The following is a 10,879-nucleotide window of genomic DNA, read 5'->3' as shown; positions in this document are numbered from 1 at the left end:
TGGCACATGCAGGCGTTGCTGGAGAGATTTTAAGCTAGCAGCGGCTACTGTCGACTTGCGAAAGTGGGCGCACATGCGCCGCACTTTCACCAGTAGCTCTGGAACATTGGGGTAGCTCTTTAGGAAACGTTGCACCACTAGGTTGAAGACGTGGGCCAGGCATGGAACATGTTGGAGTCCGGCAAGCTCCAGAGCTGCTACCAGGTTCCGGCCGTTATCACAAACGACCATGCCTGGGCCCAGGTGCAGCGGCTCAAACCATATTGCCGTCTCATCGAGGAGGGCATCCCTCACCTCGGAGGCAGTGTGCTGTCTGTCCCCCAAGCTGATCAGCTTCAGCACAGCCTGCTGACGTCTACCAACGCCAGTGCTGCAACGTTTCCAACTCGTAGCTGGGGTCAATCTAACAGCGGAGGAGGAGGCGGTGGCGGAGGAGGAGGCGGTGGCGGAGGAGGAGGCGGTAGAGGAGGAGGAGGAGGAGGGGGGTGTTCTTCTCGTGTCCCTGCCAGGAATGTTAGGCGGGGAGACGAGGTACACCGGGCCAGTTTGGGAAGCAGTCCCAGCCTCAACTACATTCACCCAGTGTGCCGTCAGTGAAATGTAGCGTCCCTGTCCGCATGCACTTGTCCACGCGTCGGTGGTCAAGTGGACCTTTGTGCAAAGCGCGGAACTAAGGGCCCGCCTGATGTTGAGTGACACGTGCTGGTGCAAGGCGGGGACGGCACACCGGGAGAAGTAGTGACGGCTAGGGACGGCATAGCGAGGTGCCGCAGTTGCCATCAGGTCCAGGAAGGCGGGAGTTTCAACAAGCCGGAACGCCAACATCTCCTGGGCCAGCAGTTTAGCGATGTTGGCGTTCAAGGCTTGCGCGTGTGGGTGGTTAGCAGTGTATTTCTGCCGCCGCTCCAATGTCTGAGAGATGGTGGGTTGTTGTAAAGAAACGCCTGATGGTGCCTTTGATGGTGCAGGAGAAGGAGATAAGACAGGACCAGGGGAGGATGAGGTAGAAGTCAACAAAGTGGCGGAGGCAGATGAAGTGGTGTCCTGGCTCGTCCTCTGGAGTGCATCGCCAGCACAGTCAGCAGTGGCAGTGGCAGAGGCAGAGGCAGAGGCAGTGGCAGTGGCGTGAACGGCAGTCGGCCTTTGTCCTGCCGTTGCTGCCTGCCACTGATTCCAGTGCTTGGATTCCAAATGACGGCGCATTGAAGTGGTGGACAGGTTGCTCTTCTCAGAGCCCCTAATCAATTTCGAGAGGCAAATTGTGCAGACAACACTATATCTGTCCTCGGCGCATTCCTTGAAAAAACTCCACACCTTCGAGAAACGTGCCCTCGAGGTGGGAGTTTTTCGGGGCTGGGTACGAACTGGAACATCTTGGGAGATTCCGGGTGTGGCCTGGCTTCGCCTAAGCTGCTGACCTCTGCCTCTGCCTCTAGCTACCCTTTTTGGTGCTGCACCTGCCTCAACATCCACACTACTTTCCCCGCTTGACATCCCCCCTGTCCAGGTCGGGTCAGTGTCCTCATCATCCACCACTTCCTCTTCCAACTCCTGTCTCATCTCCTCCTCCCGCACAATGCGCCGGTCAACTGGATGCCCTGACGGCAACTGCGTCACATCATCGTCGATGAGGGTGGGTTGCTGGTCATCCACCACCAAATCGAACGGAGATGGAGGAGACTCTAGTGTTTGAGCATCTGGATACAGATGCTCCTCTGTTAGGTTCGTGGAATCGTGACGTGGAGAGGCAGGTTGAGGGACAATGAAAGGAGCGGAGAACAGCTCTGGGGAGCAGGGACAGTTTGGGTTATTGTTCTGTAAAGCTTCGGAATTTTGGGAGGAAGGAAGACAAGACTGTTGGGTAATAGGAGGAGAGGAGGCAGAGTCTGACTGGCTGCTGGACAATGTGCTGTAAGCGTTCTCTGACAGCCATTGCAAGACCTGTTCCTGGTTCTCGGGCCTACTAAGGTTTGTACCCTGCAGTTTAGTTAATGTGGCAAGCAACCCTGGCACTGTGGAGTGGCGCAATGCTTGCTGCCCCACAGGAGTAGGCACGGGACGCCCTGTGGCTTCACTGCTACCTTGCTCCCCAGAACCATTCCCCCGACCTCGCCCACGGCCTCGTCCACGTCCCTTTCCGGGAGCCTTGCGCATTTTGAATTCCTAGTTAGAAATTGGCACTGTATACCAGTAGTAAAAATTGTGGGTGCACGTAACCCCAATATATTCTTTGAATTCCCAGTCAGACACTGGCACTATATGGCAGTAGCAAGAAATGAGGGTATTTGTATTCCCAATATACTCTTTGAATTCCCAGTCAGACAATGGCACTGTATACCAGTAGTAAAAATTGTGGGTGCACGTAACCCCAATATATTCTTTGAATTCCCAGTCAGAAACTGGCACTATATGGCAGTAGCAAGAAATGAGGGTATTTGTATTCCCAATATACTCTTTGAATTCCCAGTCAGACAATGGCACTGTATACCAGTAGTAAAAATTGTGGGTGCACGTAACCCCAATATATTCTTTGAATTCCCAGTCAGACACTGGCACTATATGGCAGTAGCAAGAAATGAGGGTATTTGTATTCCCAATATACTCTTTGAATTCCCAGTCAGACAATGGCACTGTATACCAGTAGTAAAAATTGTGGGTGCACGTAACCCCAATATATTCTTTGAATTCCCAGTCAGACACTGGCACTATATGGCAGTAGCAAGAAATGAGGGTATTTGTATTCCCAATATACTCTTTGAATTCCCAGTCAGACAATGGCACTGTATACCAGTAGTAAAAATTGTGGGTGCACGTAACCCCAATATATTCTTTGAATTACCAGTCAGAAACTGGCACTATATGGCAGTAGCAAGAAATGAGGGTATTTATAACCCCAATATATTCTTTGAATTCCCAGTCAGACAATGGCACTGTATACCAGTAGTAAAAATTGTGGGTGCACGTAACCCCAATATATTCTTTGAATTCCCAGTCAGAAACTGGCACTATATGGCAGTAGCAAGAAATGAGGGTATTTATAACCCCAATATATTCTTTGAATTCCCAGTCAGACAATGGCACTGTATACCAGTAGTAAAAATTGTGGGTGCACGTAACCCCAATATATTCTTTGAATTCCCAGTCAGAAACTGGCACTATATGGCAGTAGCAAGAAATGAGGGTATTTGTATTCCCAATATACTCTTTGAATTCCCAGTCAGACAATGGCACTGTATACCAGTAGTAAAAATTGTGGGTGCACGTAACCCCAATATATTCTTTGAATTCCCAGTCAGACACTGGCACTATATGGCAGTAGCAAGAAATGAGGGTATTTGTATTCCCAATATACTCTTTGAATTCCCAGTCAGACAATGGCACTGTATACCAGTAGTAAAAATTGTGGGTGCACGTAACCCCAATATATTCTTTGAATTCCCAGTCAGAAACTGGCACTATATGGCAGTAGCAAGAAATGAGGGTATTTATAACCCCAATATATTCTTTGAATTCCCAGTCAGACAATGGCACTGTATACCAGTAGTAAAAATTGTGGGTGCACGTAACCCCAATATATTCTTTGAATTCCCAGTCAGAAACTGGCACTATATGGCAGTAGCAAGAAATGAGGGTATTTATAACCCCAATATATTCTTTGAATTCCCAGTCAGACAATGGCACTGTATACCAGTAGTAAAAATTGTGGGTGCACGTAACCCCAATATATTCTTTGAATTCCCAGTCAGAAACTGGCACTATATGGCAGTAGCAAGAAATGAGGGTATTTGTATTCCCAATATACTCTTTGAATTCCCAGTCAGACAATGGCACTGTATACCAGTAGTAAAAATTGTGGGTGCACGTAACCCCAATATATTCTTTGAATTCCCAGTCAGACACTGGCACTATATGGCAGTAGCAAGAAATGAGGGTATTTGTATTCCCAATATACTCTTTGAATTCCCAGTCAGACAATGGCACTGTATACCAGTAGTAAAAATTGTGGGTGCACGTAACCCCAATATATTCTTTGAATTACCAGTCAGAAACTGGCACTATATGGCAGTAGCAAGAAATGAGGGTATTTATAACCCCAATATATTCTTTGAATTCCCAGTCAGACAATGGCACTGTATACCAGTAGTAAAAATTGTGGGTGCACGTAACCCCAATATATTCTTTGAATTCCCAGTCAGAAACTGGCACTATATGGCAGTAGCAAGAAATGAGGGTATTTATAACCCCAATATATTCTTTGAATTCCCAGTCAGACAATGGCACTGTATACCAGTAGTAAAAATTGTGGGTGCACGTAACCCCAATATATTCTTTGAATTCCCAGTCAGAAACTGGCACTATATGGCAGTAGCAAGAAATGAGGGTATTTGTATTCCCAATATACTCTTTGAATTCCCAGTCAGACAATGGCACTGTATACCAGTAGTAAAAATTGTGGGTGCACGTAACCCCAATATATTCTTTGAATTCCCAGTCAGACACTGGCACTATATGGCAGTAGCAAGAAATGAGGGTATTTGTATTCCCAATATACTCTTTGAATTCCCAGTCAGACAATGGCACTGTATACCAGTAGTAAAAATTGTGGGTGCACGTAACCCCAATATATTCTTTGAATTCCCAGTCAGAAACTGGCACTATATGGCAGTAGCAAGAAATGAGGGTATTTATAACCCCAATATATTCTTTGAATTCCCAGTCAGACAATGGCACTGTATACCAGTAGTAAAAATTGTGGGTGCACGTAACCCCAATATATTCTTTGAATTCCCAGTCAGAAACTGGCACTATATGGCAGTAGCAAGAAATGAGGGTATTTATAACCCCAATATATTCTTTGAATTCCCAGTCAGACAATGGCACTGTATACCAGTAGTAAAAATTGTGGGTGCACGTAACCCCAATATATTCTTTGAATTCCCAGTCAGAAACTGGCACTATATGGCAGTAGCAAGAAATGAGGGTATTTGTATTCCCAATATACTCTTTGAATTCCCAGTCAGACAATGGCACTGTATACCAGTAGTAAAAATTGTGGGTGCACGTAACCCCAATATATTCTTTGAATTCCCAGTCAGACACTGGCACTATATGGCAGTAGCAAGAAATGAGGGTATTTGTATTCCCAATATACTCTTTGAATTCCCAGTCAGACAATGGCACTGTATACCAGTAGTAAAAATTGTGGGTGCACGTAACCCCAATATATTCTTTGAATTCCCAGTCAGAAACTGGCACTATATGGCAGTAGCAAGAAATGAGGGTATTTGTATTCCCAATATACTCTTTGAATTCCCAGTCAGACAATGGCACTGTATACCAGTAGTAAAAATTGTGGGTGCACGTAACCCCAATATATTCTTTGAATTCCCAGTCAGACACTGGCACTATATGGCAGTAGCAAGAAATGAGGGTATTTGTATTCCCAATATATTCTTTGAATTCCCAGTCAGACAATGGCACTGTATACCAGTAGTAAAAATTGTGGGTGCACGTAACCCCAATATATTCTTTGAATTACCAGTCAGAAACTGGCACTATATGGCAGTAGCAAGAAATGAGGGTATTTGTATTCCCAATATATTCTTTGAATTCCCAGTCAGACAATGGCACTGTATACCAGTAGTAAAAATTGTGGGTGTATATAGCCCCAATTCTATTGCTAGGGGACTTGCAGGGTATTTCTGGGGTGAAGGTGGGGGGGCACACCGTTGGAACGGGTATCGGGGTATATATCGGGTATACGGGAATACACTGACAGTGTATTCCATTCAGGATCCTGGGAAAGCTGGGTTGCGGCGATTGAGCCCGTCAGTGCCACGTTACACTGACAAGCTTCTCCCTGGAATTTAGCTCTTACAAGAGCTGTTGGTTGTCTTCTCCTTCCTATCCTAGCCTGTCCCTGCCTACCCAGAATCTAAGCCCTAGCTAGCTGGACGGAAACCTCCGTCCTCGGTGAATTGCAAGCTCAGAATGACGCGAAGCTGGGCGTCGCTGTTCTTTTAAATTAGAGGTCACATGTTTTCGGCAGCCAATGGGTTTTGCCTACTTTTTTCAACGTCACCGGTGTCGTAGTTCCTGTCCCACCTACCCAGCGCTGTTATTGGAGCAAAAAAGGCGCCAGGGAAGGTGGGAGGGGAATCGAGTAATGGCGCACTTTACCACGCGGTGTTCGATTCGATTCGAACATGCCGAACAGCCTAATATCCGATCGAACATGAGTTCGATAGAACACTGTTCGCTCATCTCTACGCATGAGTAGAACAGGGACGCCAATCTTCAGTTCTAGTTTATGTGAAGGGACGCCAGGTAATTCTAAGGTGGACAGTAAGGCAGATTGGTGACATTATTATCGACCGTTACGTGTTCGTGGTGTGTTGAAACGGTACATCGGTGACTTTTGCTCATAAAACCGCAGCAAAATTTTCAACCAAAACGCTGTGTTAACGCAACGTGGTGCTTCAGCCTTAGGCCTCCTGCACAGAAATGGCACAGATATGGTTTTCACTGACCTATAGATTAAAAATAAATTGACAGGTCTGCAAATACGGACAGGTGTAGGAAAGGTACAGGACAAATATAGGACCTGCTCTATATTTTACAGCTCAATTTGTCCCGGATACACAGCCGCAAAAACAGGATCTATATGTATGGGTCCATTGAAATGTACAGGACCAATTGTAGATAAAAGTCTGGCCCTGTGCATGACAGTTTAGTAACTCCATGCGCCTCTTATTAATAGCAATTAACCCCATCATGTCCCTCACATTAACCCTTGTGTAAGAGTTACTGATATGTGAGAGACTTGGAGGTAACAATTAAGTATCTTCATTATTGAGGTCTTTTATTAGTACCTCCGTATGTGTCACATATTAGTAACCCTTATATGAGGCACACAGGGGTTAATATGAGGGACATGATGGGGTTTATTCCTATTAATGTGAGGCACACAGGGGTTAATATGAGGGACATGATGAGGTTTATTCCTATTAATGTGAGGCACATGGAGTTACTAACACTAAACTAATAACCCCAAATGCCTGACATTAATGAGAATAGGAACTAAAGGAAGGGAGCTGTGTGTTTCTTACTTTCACTTTATAGCTATCACTATAGCAGGCAGAGACCTGAGCAATTAAGCTCCACCCCTGGGTTTCCTGCACTCCTCTCATTGGAGGGCAGTGAGAGAAGGGGAGTGCCTCAGCTCTAGCAGAGCACTGAAGGGACGCTCGGACTTCATTTAACTCTTGCACGTCCTGTGCTGCTGGCATGCCAGTGAAATATGGCAGGAGTGCCACTCTTAGCATGTGTGCCAGGGGTTGCTGACCTCTGCTGTAGAGGGTAATATGAATTTTGTGGCTTGCTATGGTCCAAAGTGTGTGAGATTGCAGAGATAGTGATGTGAGTTTGGTTTTTGTGGGGGTCCTGGGAAAAACGTATGTGCGCTATTGTGACGAAAAGTAGCCTATTGCGCAATCCAGTGTAGTAACTATGTTTGTGGAAAATTTCAGCCAAATCGGTGGGTGGAGCGGGTTTTGTGTGATTGAGGAACAAACATCCAAACATACAAAGTCACAAACCCACAAACATCCAAACTCACAAACTTTCACCTTTATAATATTAATAGGATATTCTATATGTGTGTGTGAACTATAACCTATACTTTATTTTTAAAAAATTTTTCTTTTATACTATAATATTAAAACTACATATTATCCTATTTTTTTCTATACTAAGCTAGCGTATATATATATATATATATATATATATATACACATGTGTGAGCTATAACCTACCGTATAATTTTTTTTTATACTATAATATTAAAATTACCGTATTTTTCGGACTATAAGACGCACCTAGGTTTTAGAGGAGGAAAATAGGGAAAAAAAATTTTGAAGCAAAAAATGGTAAAATATTTAATATATGGAAGTTGTAGTTTTGCAACAGCTGCAAGGCCACATTGACAGGTGACCCTGCAGCTGTACGGGGATGCATAGAGTGTTTTTTTTTGCGGGGCCAGCTGTACTTTTTAGTTATACCATTTTGGGGGATATCTATTGCTTAGATCACCTTGTATTGAAAAAAAAAAACAGGAGGTGATTTAGAACTTTTATTTATTTCATATTTTTAAAGCTTTTTTTTTTTTTTTTTTTTACTACTTTATTCCCCCCGGGGGCTTGAACCTGCGGTCACTTGATCGCAAGTCCCATAGACGGCAATACAACTGTATTGCCGTCTATGGGACATTCTGTATATTAGTATTACGGCGGCTGGTCACAGAGACCAGCCGCAATACTAATACAACCGTGACAGGCCGGGGAGCCTCATTAGGCTCCCGGCTGTCACCCGAACAGGTCGGCTCCTGCGATATCGCCGCGCAGGAGCCGGCCTGCAACTTTACAGGTACGGGGCCGGTGGGGACCGGCCCCGGGGGAGAAGGGGCCACGGATACTGACCCGGCATCCGCTGCTGGCTTTATGCAGGCAGAGGAGCGCAGCGATGTCTCAGGCCCCGGCACCTGTAATGGCGTCTATCACTTGCCGGCTTCCGCCTCTCTTACAGCGGATGCCAGGCGCCACCTTCAGACTATAAGACGCACCCTTCTTTTCCCCAAAAATTTTGGGGAAAAAAAGTGCGTCTTATAGTCCGAAAAATACGGTACATATTATCCTATTTTTTTCTATACTAAGCTAGCATATATATATATATATATATATATATATATATATATATATATATATATATATATATATACATATATGAGCTATAACTTACCGTATAATTTTTTTTATACTATAATATTAAAATTACATATTATCCTATTTTTTTCTATACTAAGCTAGCATGTACATATATGTATATATATTCTATATGTGTGATTATGTGTGAACTATAAGCTATCTTATTTTTTTTAGGTTTTTTTTTTTTATTTAGTTTTTTCCTAGATTTCTATTCCACTATTTATGTTTCTTCTTATACATTTATCTAATCTTTATATTTTTGCTTCTCGTCGGATTGAACCCTCATACAACGGGTGGCGTCCTGTTGCCATCTTGGACACCACGATTCCCAAGCTCCACCATTCCACTGCTATGCCATATCCTGGTTTGAAATGCACCTCTGGGGCCATATAGTTGAAGGTGCCCGTCATGCCACAGATTTTGGTGGAGGCGGTGATTCCATCTAGAGCCAGCCCCAGGTCGATGATGAGGGTGTGGCCTTCTGCATCCAACATGATGTTCGCTGGCTTGATATCACTGTAATGAAATAAGAGAAGAAAATGACGATCTGCCCAGTGACAATGGAGACGGGGGATGGGTAAATACAAGACCAGGCAGAATAGCCAGGCAGGACCCTAGGAAAGCTGGGTGCATGAAATCCAGAATGTAAAGGAGAGACATAGATGGAAGAAAGTTCTTACCGGTGGACGATGCCTTGTCCATGGAGGAACTGAAGTCCGCAAACAATCTCTGCTGTGTAGAATCTCATGGGAAGAACAAAGAGAAATCTCAGTGTTAGCATATCCCTGACTACAACCCTCGACCTCAGCTTTTATCTTCTGCCCCCCTGGTATTTACCCCTTTTTCTTACCTTACGTTGCCGATGTTCAGGCAGCCGCACATCTTGATCAGGCTGCCTCCAGACAGATACTCAGTGATGAAGTATGCCCGCTGCTCAGAGTGGTGTGCGGCATAGAGGTGGCATATGAAGGGGCATTCTCTGGCAGCGGCGAGTATCTGCTGCTCCCTCAGGATGGTCTCCATATCGTCCTCTCTTTTCTCGATGGTCTTGATGGCCATGAAGGTCTGTTGGCCAGGGACTGATGCCAGGAAAACCTAAAGGAGAAAAATAGAAAATGGTTGTTACATCGAAAAGGAAAAGGGGCTCATACGCATCATGTAGTGTCAGCTCTGGGATTCTGTATGCAAAGGCCATAAAGGGGGTCTCTACTATTACCATATGGGAATGAACAGAATAGGCACAAGATGGCGGGGTGGATCGGTTTGGCATCAGCATTCGGCTCAATTTAGATCACGTTTTTTTTTTTCATCTGTTTTTCTGATCCGTTTAATGGATGCCAACAGATCTGTGCAAATAAAAAACTGCAAGATATGGATTACATGATCAGAATAGAGCCTTATTCACATTGGATGCATGTATTGTATAGCATAGACCAGGACATGGATATAAACAGACTGACACCACAGCTCTGATCCTGAGATTCTCCATGAGTCAGAGTACCCCTTTATATTAACACTAAACCTAACTATGGTGATACACAGAGCGGATGAGATATGGGGCCTACAACAGTGGTCATGGGGGCAGGAAAATCTGTGGGTGTCCTTACAGTCGCCCCATATATCTAGACTACAATTAACCCCTTAGCGACCTTTGACGTAGTATTACGTCATGGGTCGCATGGGGATGTATGGAGAGAGCTCACGAGCTGAGCTCTCTCCATACACGGCAGATGCCAGCTGTATAATACAGCCAGGACATGCCACTAACAGCAGCAGTCGGTGCCCGCACCGATCACTGCTATTAACCCTTTACAAACTGAGGTCAAACGCGACCGCAGCGTGTAAAACTGTGCAGGCGGTATGGGCTCCGCCATTTTCCAGAGGGCGACGATCGGTTGCTATGACAGCCGGAAGCCTATTGAAGGCTTCCAGGCTTGTCATAGCATTGGTTCTATTGCACGATGCCAGAGGCATCGTATAATAGAACTGCTGTGATTTTACTATTCACTGCAATACTGTAGTATTGCAGTGAATAGTATGAGCGATCAGACCCCCTAGGTTTCAAGGTACCTAAGGGGTCTGATCATAAATGTAAAAGAAGACAAAAAAAGTTTTTA

Source organism: Leptodactylus fuscus, chromosome 1, assembly GCF_031893055.1.
Source record: "Leptodactylus fuscus isolate aLepFus1 chromosome 1, aLepFus1.hap2, whole genome shotgun sequence".
Lineage (NCBI taxonomy): Eukaryota > Metazoa > Chordata > Amphibia > Anura > Leptodactylidae > Leptodactylus > Leptodactylus fuscus.
Note: the sequence above shows the minus strand (reverse complement) of the source record.